We start from the raw sequence: 10,779 nt of genomic DNA, 5'->3' as shown, positions 1-10,779 counted from the left end.
AATGGGGTCCATTTGTTAATTTACAAATTGATTTCTGTTTTATGCCTAAATGTTGTAATTTTGAATACCTGTTGGTAGTTGTGTGTACTTTCTCCAATTGGATGGAAGCCTACCCATGTTGTAAGACAGATGCCATCACAGTGGCAAAAGGGCTGATTTTGGGACTTTGTGCCTTGATTTCAATTGCCTCTCTTTATTGACTCTGATCGTGGCACCTACATCACTTCTGAGGTAACGAGAAGAGTATGTGAGGCCTTGGATATCTGCCAGAGGTTCCATACTCCCTACCACCCTGCCTCATGTGTGTCAGTAGAACATCACAATTGAATTTTGAAGGGAGAACTAAAGAAAATATGCAGAAACAGGACTAAAGTGGCCTAACGCTTTGCCCATTGCTTTGATGGGCATGAGGTCCACTTGTAGTAGGAAAACTGGACTTTTGCTCCACGAGATCTTGATGGGGCGACCCATGAGACTTCCAATCACTCCCTCAGTTTCTCCTTATTGCAAAGAACTGGTTATATTAGATACCAGATTGTAAGGCCCTGATGATGTATATTAAAGCCTTCCATTCACAGGTTTCTGCAGTGTTGCCTCCACCGGCACAGGAATAACATTGAGGTTGGGGATTGGGTCCATGTGAGAAGGAATCCCTTGAAGCACCTGTGGGAGGGTCCTTTCTAAGCCATTTACAACACACATGGCGGTGAAGCTCCAAGGCCGAGAGTCCTGAATTCATGCCTCCCATTGCAAAAAGACATCTCTACCTGTGCTAAGTGAGCCATCAACAAAAGCCCTGAAGGGTGACGAATGTTGGTCCAGTCAGCCACCGGACAGTTTTGAACCTACTCTGAAGGGCTATAATAATACCTTACAAAATCCAGTGGTAAGCTAATCGATCACTGGTAACAAGGAACTCCCTGGGGACATGAACAAAGCTCCTCAGGACCTGAAGCTAGTGACAGGGTCTCAGGAGCTCAACTACCAGACAAGCTGTCACCCTTCAAATCATCCATATCATTTGTGATCCAACAGAAAGCAGTCTGGGTACGCTTCCTGAGGTCTAACAAGCCCTCTTGGTCTTCATTGTGTGAAGCAGGAGGTAGCCTGAGAGGGAAAAGAACCGATTTCTGCTAGCTGGTGGACCAACACAGACTGGTGAATTGACCTTATCATTGACTTTGAATGTGCAATTAAAGTTGAGGAGATGACCGATCCGGCTGGCAGAGTTCGTCAATCAGCCTATATGAGGAAATGGCTTATGCCCTCCATCTGGTTTGTGTGTGTTACTATGCTAATATTGCTTTTGTTAAATCTACATGATACCTTTACATCCATTTGCCTGTCTTAGCAGTCTGAGACAACCTCAGTGCATAATCGCACTGTCCATGCAGCTCTGTCATTTATTGCATGTTCCAGGCATGGTGAATTCTCCACCTATGTACCCAAAACAAAACACATACATACCGGCCACTTTTAATTTGCATCTGTCTTGAACAAGACAAAATGTTGGGTTTGTTCCCATATCCTTTCTGATGCTGGTCTGGGAATTCCACTTATCCCAAGACCCTTTGATCGCCAACATTTGTGTGATGATTTGAAATTAACTAATGCAAAACGGAATTGGACGTGGGCTAAATGCAACTTCACAAAACAGGGGGTTCATGGTCATTATTTGGTCACCCCAGCCAATGTGGTTTTCCCCTCATCACCAATTTGGTTAGTGAAACAAACTAAGGGATTACTTTGCTATACACAAAATGGATCAAAATTTTTGAGAAATAGTGAATGTGAGTATTTAAGTTGTTCTAAAAGAGTTTCCATTCCTTACCCAGATGCAAAGGGAAATAATTTCTTGTCTCTATATCTTCTTGATGAACCATGCAACTTTAAAAGTCATGGTCTTCGAACATGGAATGTCACATATTACATCTGTGGCCCTGGGTTATCCTCAAATTGGGGTGGTACCTGCTACGTGGGTTATGTCATCCCAGCTATGTTCTATGTGTCACTCCCTCAGATTGGCTCTGGCTGAGAAGCTTGGGATTTGTCACACTGGAAATCCATTGCTGAATCCGTGTTTGCATTCTTGTTTCCAAATTTTGGAGTACCCTATCACTTACCATGAAAATCCTATTCATAGGGTCGCCATAAGTCGGGATCAAATTGAAGGCAGTCCATCTCCATTTCATACCCTGTATGAAATTAGGAAAATTTCTAGCATGATGGAGGATACTATGAATAGCACCGCTCATGTCTTGGATGCCATAAATACTGAAATTGTTGCAATGCAGACAATGGTCCTGCAAAATCAGATGGCTTTGGATTTTATGCTGGCTTCCAAGGACATGTGCTGTTGTCAAGACCCACTGTTGTGTTTATATCCTGAACAACTTTACACAAATACACAAATTGGCAGAGCATGTAGAGAATCTGGGCATTCAGCTGCATAATGAAAATAATGAGGCTAGAATGTTGTGGTTCTCTAATATGTTTGGTTCTTTGGGATCATCAATAATACGTTTTTTTATTTTTCTGCTGATTTTATTGATATTATACAGTGCCTTGCAAAAGTAATCAGACACCTGACCAATGCTTTTGTATTACTGAATTACAAATTCATTCTGTATGATATTTTATTTTGAAAGACTGAAACACAAAATCAGTTATTGTAAGGTGACATTGGTTTTATGTTGGGAAATGTTCGTAAGAAACATAAAAAACTGAAACGTTGCTTGAATAAATATTCAACCCCCACATTAATATTTGGGAGAGCCACCTTTCCCTGCAATAACAGCTTTAAGTCTTTTGGGGTAGGTATGTACCAGCTTGGCACACAGTGTTGGAGGGATTTTGGCCCATTATTCTTGGCAGATTTGTTCCAGGTCGTTCAGGTTGGTTGGACATTATTTGTGGACCACAATTTTCAAAGAGCCCCAAAGATTCTCAATGGGATTGAGATCAGGACTTTGACTGGGCCACTGTAGGGCATTCACCTTTTTGTTCTTGAGCCACTCCAATGCAGCAGCAGAGCAATCAGGGAGGAAGCACGTTGCCAAAACCAAAAATGAACAGAAACTTGTAAGCAATGAGGTGGCACAGCTATCAGACACAATTTATGCTGCTAAAAATAATTAGAGTATTAATGAAGCAGTCGGGTGGGCTAGATTTTAACATCATTGCCTTTAGATCTTAATGTTATTGTATTGATGTGTCATTTTGTACTATTTTGCTTATTTTGTACATTGCCCAGAGTGACTGGTTAGCCAGCCAGATGGGTGACTAAGAAATCCAATAAATAAATAAATAAATGTTGCTTTGGCCTTGTGCTTGGGATTATTGTCCTGCTGAAAAGATAATTTCCTCCCAAGCTTCAGTTTTTAGAGAACTAAAGCAAGTTCTATTGCAGTATTTCCCTGTATTCTGCTCCATCCATTCTTCCTTCAATTTTAACAAGATGCCCAGTCCCTGATGATGAAAAGCATCCCCACAGCATGATGCTGCTACCACCATACTTCACTGTAAGGGTGGTGTGTCTTGAGTGTTAGGTTTGCACATAACACTTTGAGTTTTGGCCAAAAAACTCTATCTTGGTCTCATCTGATCACGAAACCTTTTCCCACATTGCAGCTGGGGCACTCTCATGCTTTCTGGCAAACTCCAGGTGTGCTTTCAGAGGCTACCTTTTCAGTAATGGCTTCTTTCTTGCCACCCTCCCATACAGGCCAGTGTTATGCAGAGCTCTTGATATGGTTGACTGGTGCGCCGTTATTCCACTGCCAGCCACTGAACTCTGTAGCTCCTTCAAAGTGATTGTTGGCCTCTCTGTGGCTTCTCTCACAAGTCTCCTTCGAGCACTGAGTTTTGAGGGACGGCCTTTTCTTGGCAATGCCTGGGTGGTGTGATGCAGCTCCCACTTCCTGATTATTGATCCAACTGTGCTCACTGGGATATCCAAACACTTGGATATTATTTTGTACCCTTCTCCTCATCTATGCATTTTTATTACATTATCTCTTTTATTACATTAGGATATCTGTCTGCATAGCTTCCCCCAGAACAGCGCATTTGCAACAGTCTGTAGCTGTCACAAACCATTGGATCCAGGGTGGATTTATTTAGAAGTGGCTTCCCCATCACCTCTTTAAGAGCAGTGGGGATCACCCCCTTGTCTAAAGATGCATTAACCACTCCTAGGACTCAGTGGGTCATATCCTTCTGGCTAGATTTAATTAGTCATGAAGGACAAGGATTGAGAAGGTGTGTAGTTAGGCAAGTTATTGCAAATAGTTTGTCCATATCCTCATGCTGCATCAACTAAAACTGATTCTATATAATGGGATAAGATGTGATATTGGATGCTTCACTAGGAACTGGCATAATCATGGCATCAAGATAGTTCCGAAGGTGAGCAACTTTATTCTCAAAGTGTGCAAATGTAAAAGTGGGCCTTTGAGAGGTCCAGTGGTATGCCCTCTACGGACAGCAACTTCTGGACAACCGTGAAGATTTCGTTGGATGGCTTCTCAAGGATGCAGTGGAAGAAGCAAAGTATGCCTCCCTCTTCTGTCTTCATTGCCACATGATAGGACAACCTATGCCTGGACAACCTCAGAGTGAGGCTCCTGCTACTTGCATCCTAGTCATCGTCCAGCCTGTTGCATTGCCCACAAATCCCCAGAGTAGCAGGGGACTCCACAGAACAGGAGAGGACACTCCAGAGCAGTGATGTCTACAGCCCTTCACATCTTACTATTCCATAGTGAGACAAGAGCTTCAACAGGATTGCCAGCTCTATCCACCAGAAAATCCCAGAGCATATTCAGAAATCTCCATTCCATAAGTCTCTTGGGGTGGACCATCCTACCTGCACCCAAATGCCAAATTAACGGTAATTCCTTCTCCGTGTGTTGGACTGATGACAATTTGAGACAACCCCATGCTGTGGCACCTTTGTCTAGCACCTTCATTATGCAGTTTGACCCAAGCTGGCCCAGAAACAGCCTCCACATGAATGTTGAAGTCACAGAACTACTGACAGTGGTTCTTCTAACAACACAATGGAGAACACCTCCATCAGCTCTTTCAGAGATGCTGCTGGGCAGTAAGATGAGTAGCGCACCAACAGCATCCCTAACCTCTTTGGCTAGATACAGATCCTCAAGCTCTGCTCCAAGCCAGCATAGCATCCCAGTGATGGAGATGGCCATCCTATGGACTACGGCAACAATCACACATGCTGCTGCTTCAGAGTACCCAGGTAGGCATTTTGCATTTATTTTAAACATTCTTATCTGATCTGTACGGTGTCGGCCCAGCATATCTGATGGAGCGCCTCCACTGTCACAAATTGAGCCGCCCTACAAGATCTGCCACGCAGGGCCTTCTCTCAGTTCCACCAACTAAAGTGGCTAGGTTGGTGAGGACTCGAGAGAGAGCTTTCTCTGTGGCGGCCCCCTTGCTCTGGAACTCCCTCCCAATAGATCTTCATCATGCCCCTTCCCTGGATATATTTCGCCGGGGCCTGAAGACTTGGCTGTTTAATCAGGCCTTTGCAACCTTTGAGACCTCTAAGGTGAATCGGCCTTGAACTAAAATGTTGATAAATCTATCATACTGTAAACTTTGTATTGTACTGTACTGACTATATTTATTATTGTATTTTATCGTGTTTTATTGTTCGCTGCCTAGAGTGGCCATTGGCCAGATAGGCGGCTTATAAATTAAAGTTTATTATTAAAGTTTATTATCTATTTCTCCAAAGAAACACATGATGGCTAAAAATAAGAGGATAAAACAAAAGGAACCCTAAAAAAAGGTACACATTTTAGTTAATTGTTGATATCCATTTCATCAAATGACTTAGCCATGGTACTCCATGCTGTTCCAGACAGGATTATTGCAATGGGTTGTCCTTGAAGATGCCTTGGAAACTGGCCCAAAATGCAGCAGCCAGATTACTTCTTGGGGTTCCATTCAGAACTCAGGTTATGAGTTTTAAAACTATACTGGTAACCAGTTTGTTACTGGGCCCAATTCAAACTATCCATTATTATTTAAAGCCCCTAATGATTTAGGTCCCAAATATAAGAAACAACACTTCATTTCTTACAGACCCTCTTGGGCAATATCAGAAGTGGCCCTCTTGTAAATTCCACTGTATGGCATCCTGAGAGGGGCATTCTCTGGAGCAGCCCTTAAGCTGTTGAATCCCTTCCCCACAGAGGTTCATTTGGCACCTTCATCATGCAGTTTCTGTTGCATGCTGAAGATGCACTTCTTTACCCTGGGTTTTGACACCTGAGCTATATATTTTTAGGACCCAACTTATTCTTTTGATGGTACTTGTTCTGAACTGATTTTAATATTTTTTTAAATTGCTGTAACCTGCCCTGGGACATTGTGGTGAAGGGCAGGTAAGAAACTGAAATAGTAATAGTAACACTTTGTGGAATATTAACAGAGAACTGAGCCAAAATTACACAATTAACCAAACCTCTTTTTTGAAGAGCCAGGTCTTTCTTCACTAACTGCTTGAAGCAGTATAGTAATGGAGTCTGCTAGACCTCAGATGGCAAGGCATTTCACAGGGTAGGTGCTATAACGGAAACGCCCTACCCTCACTTTTTAAGGTTGAGAGATTTGGAGTAGCAGGGAAGAAACATACAGAAAAAGGTGGTTCCTAAGGTATGCAAGTCCTAAGCTGTTATGGGCTCTAATGGTCAAGGCCAGCAACTTGAATTGAGCATGGAAACTAATCAGCAGCCAGTGTAAAGTCACATAGAACTGGCATGGTAAATCAGAACGCCTGTCTCCCATCCATACTCTGGCTACAGCATTTTGCACTAATTGAAGTTTCTGAGCACGTTTCAAGGGCAGACCCACATAGAACATGTTACAGTAGTCTACACTGGAGGATGAATGACTGGCAAGGCCCACCTTGGTCAGGAAGGACTGTAGTCAGTGTACCAGCTGAAGCTGGAAAAAAGACACCCAACACCACCATTAACATATAACATGAGCAGTGAATTGAGGACTACTCCCACACTACACACCTGCTCTTTGCGGGAGAGGGCAATCCCACCCAGAACTGGCTGTTAACTCAACCCTAAGTCACACCTACTAACAGTAAGTCTGTTTTATCTAGATGTAAGTTTCAGGTTGTTGCACAATTTTAAGTTCACAGTGATCATACAGCAATACAGCCTAGTTTTGGACTGTCTCCCTAGGATCATATGAAAATGAAGTATTTGGGCATCGTTGATGACTCCACAACATAAATCTCTGGATGACTTCCTACAGCAACTTTATATAGATGTTAAATAACATGCGGAACAAGACAGAACCTTGCAGAAGCCCTACACCACAGGCCATAGGAAGGAGCAGCAGTCTCCCAGCACTACCTTCTGGATCTTGTATCTTAGGGATGAGTAGAGCAGCAATTTGAGACAACTCAGAAGGATACCATAGTTGATGGTGTCTAATACTGTTGAAGTCCAGCAGAACCAATAGTTCTACACTAGGGTCATGGTCCCCCTATCTGTCTCCCAGTGCAGATAATCCACTAGGGCGACCAAAGCAGGCTCTATCCCAAAATCAGTCTGGGAACTAGTTAATCAGTTTCATCCAAAACCTCTGGAGTTGTATTGTCATAACTTGCTCATGTAACTTGTCCACGCTCAGTTATGTTGAACATCCCATTACTCCTTTTGAAAAAACGTTTCAGATATTCAGAGTCTGCTTGGGAATTTTACTTTCTTAAATTATTTGGTGACTGTGAAATTTGCTACTTTACTGTTAACCTCAATTCCAAAACATTAATACTTAAGTTAACAGCACTAGTCCCAATACCTACGACCATGAAAAATATGCATTAATTCTTACCCTCTGCTTCCAGTTTTCAGCCAGCTTGCAGTTCTTAGCTGTCTTGTTACCATTCATGAGATAACTTCCCTTAGGATATTATGATCTTAGGATGAAGGGATGAGAAGAGAAAACGATGATCTGTGTGGAGCTTTTCATAGCTTATGATGTTCACTTGGTTTGAATGAAATTGCTAAATGCTGGGCCTTTAAGTGGCAGCCTCTTGTTTGGACCAACTAATGTTCTAAGGTTTCCAAAGCTAAGGCTAGATTTATTTCTTTCACCTGTATTCATTTATTCAAAAGATTTATATTTTGCTTTTTGACTCGCATCTTCCAAAATAAATCACGTAACTTACACATATTAAGCATAAACTCAAAAACGCCTTCTTAAAACAAACAGCTTTAAAAAAGAGAGAGAGAATCCCTTTCTCTTTGTAAGTAAATGCAGGACTATGTAAGCAATAAGTGCCTTTCAACATGCCCAGAATGCATTTCCTTCATCAGAATAATTGCATCCACTTCAGACACCTGGGTATAGAGCTACGTTATTGGAATGACATAGCAGCAGCAGCACTTTCTCCTTTGCTTAAAACTGCCTGTGTCCTAAAGGACAAATATGTTTTGTAGAATTGATACATCTGATCTGTTCCAATAAGAACTGCATATGTGCCTATATATAGATTACTCTGGGGCAATTTAATTGTTGCTTGAATGCCTATATCCTGAAAATCATTAAATGCTTAAAAAGTTGTCCTTAGGAGCTATGATGGATAGTACTTTTCATCGGTAGAAAAGAAATCCAAGATCTGGTAACTCTCTCACCGCTTAATATCAAAGGTGATCTAAAAAAAAATTAAAGGACAGCTTCCAAATTACATATTAACACAGATGAGGTGCTTTGTTTAATTGGACCTGATAAATTCAGATAAGCAGAACCCACATCAGAATCCTTGTGCCAGACAAGATATTCTGTGTAACTTGAAAACTTGCATACCTTTTCATTAAAAGATGTAAATGAAATCTGTTCCAGGACCAACATGTTTTGTATCCCTTGAAAAGAGTACAAGCCTGTTAAATGTCCAAAGAGAGGTAACAATAAGAGCCTGAGTACATTAAGATATGTTTTCCTCCAGTTCCTGTAAGGTGACTTCTGGGCTTTTTAGTTCCCACAAACCAACCAGAACTTTTGATTGATTTTTGATTGTAGGATATATTGAAATAATAAAAACTAGGAAATAACTGTGTGGCCTTCACTAGATGATTGGCTTGAGAAAATCTGGAGTACTCTTCACTTATGTTTGATGAAGGATGGAAAGAAGCTAGTAAGATTAATCATTTCTATCAGGGTTTGAATCAGTTAATAGGCACTTACCAAATATTGCTCAGAAGACACTGAGTTTATAGTTTGTCTCCTAGTTGAAGAATATATTTTTAGATCTCTATACTAATACTGGTAAGATTTACATTTCACGTAGCTCCACTACTACACTTAACCACCCATTAGTAGCATATTCTGTTTTGATTTTGGGGTTACTAACTGTGGGTGCTATTCAATGCCAGTCCTACTCAGAGTAAACCCAGGGAAGTTAATAGATAGAACAGGTTCATTAATTTCAATGGGTCTACTCTGAGTAGGACTTAGTTGAATACAACCCTGTGCCTTAATTTTTATTGATCTTACTAACCTATAAAAGTTAGTAAGCCCTTTATTAATATTAATATTTTAATTTTTGTCTTATGAATGTATATTTATCTTCTGTCTTTTGTAAGTTCCTACTTTAATAATAAAAACAGCATTTTCACCAGCCCAAGTGATACCAATTTTATTAAATCATGCCTCTTACATCTCTAAGCAAAAAGGTCCTGAATAAAATAATTCTGAAATATTGGCAGCCCATATTTCAGCAAATGCTTGAGAAGGAGAAAGGGAGGTAGACAATTACTACATCAGATCGGCTCAGACAATCTCCAGTAAGACATGAAAAGCACTATATTGGACCGTGACAACTGAATTTTAATTTCAGTTGTTACAGTGGTGGAGTTTGGTGAGCTCCCTAGCACAGGAAATGTACACTCTCATTGTAAATGCCAGCATACCATATATAAACATAAAGGTTAAAATGGCATACAAATTAGTTTTGAAATCTCAAATATTTAAAAAGGTTTTTATTGTCTTGATTTTATATTCATCTGAGGACCACAGGAATACATAAGAGTTATAGCTATATCATTCTCATACATTAATTAATATCACATAGCTGTGTCTCCTGTTTTATTTGTAATAAACTAAAAAAGGTATGCTTAAATTAAATAATTTCACATCAAAAATAAAATTGAATACATAAGTTAAAATATCTCAATTTTCCATAGTGTGGTTTGACTTGTTTTTGGAAGCTTCCAATCACAAAAGAATCTGACAGGTGATACCATTTTAAGCAGCGAAGAAAAACAAAAAAACTTGGTCTAAATTATCATCTGATAAATTCAAGTTAACCCTTCTGCAAGTCTTCGGAATTCTTGCTGATTCTAATGGCATTATCTGAGGTCAAAGTTTAGCTCCTATGCCAGATATTGCCCCTAACGATTAGTAGGTATAAAGTTCTGAGCCCTATTTATGTGTTACTCATGTGTAAGGTATGTTGAAGCAGGAGTGGGACCACATTATCCCCACCCCCATTAGTGCCATTCCCTAATGTCTATGTACTTAAAGCTGATATCTGCGAAGGAATCCTGCACATAATCAGCTGCTTGGCACAGAGGTTCTTTTCAGATGATCACATGGATGTCAGGGCTGGGGATGTGATGCCATTGATCGTATCAAGAATGCCATTCCGTGTAACACGATTGCAGTAAGCGAGCAAGAGATGGCCAATGATGCCCTAGTGATGTGGGATCGGTTCCAGCTTCTTCCTTC

The sequence above is a fragment of the Rhineura floridana genome, chromosome 6 (genome assembly GCF_030035675.1).
Source record: "Rhineura floridana isolate rRhiFlo1 chromosome 6, rRhiFlo1.hap2, whole genome shotgun sequence".
In the NCBI taxonomy this organism is placed as follows: domain Eukaryota; kingdom Metazoa; phylum Chordata; class Lepidosauria; order Squamata; family Rhineuridae; genus Rhineura; species Rhineura floridana.
Note: the sequence above shows the minus strand (reverse complement) of the source record.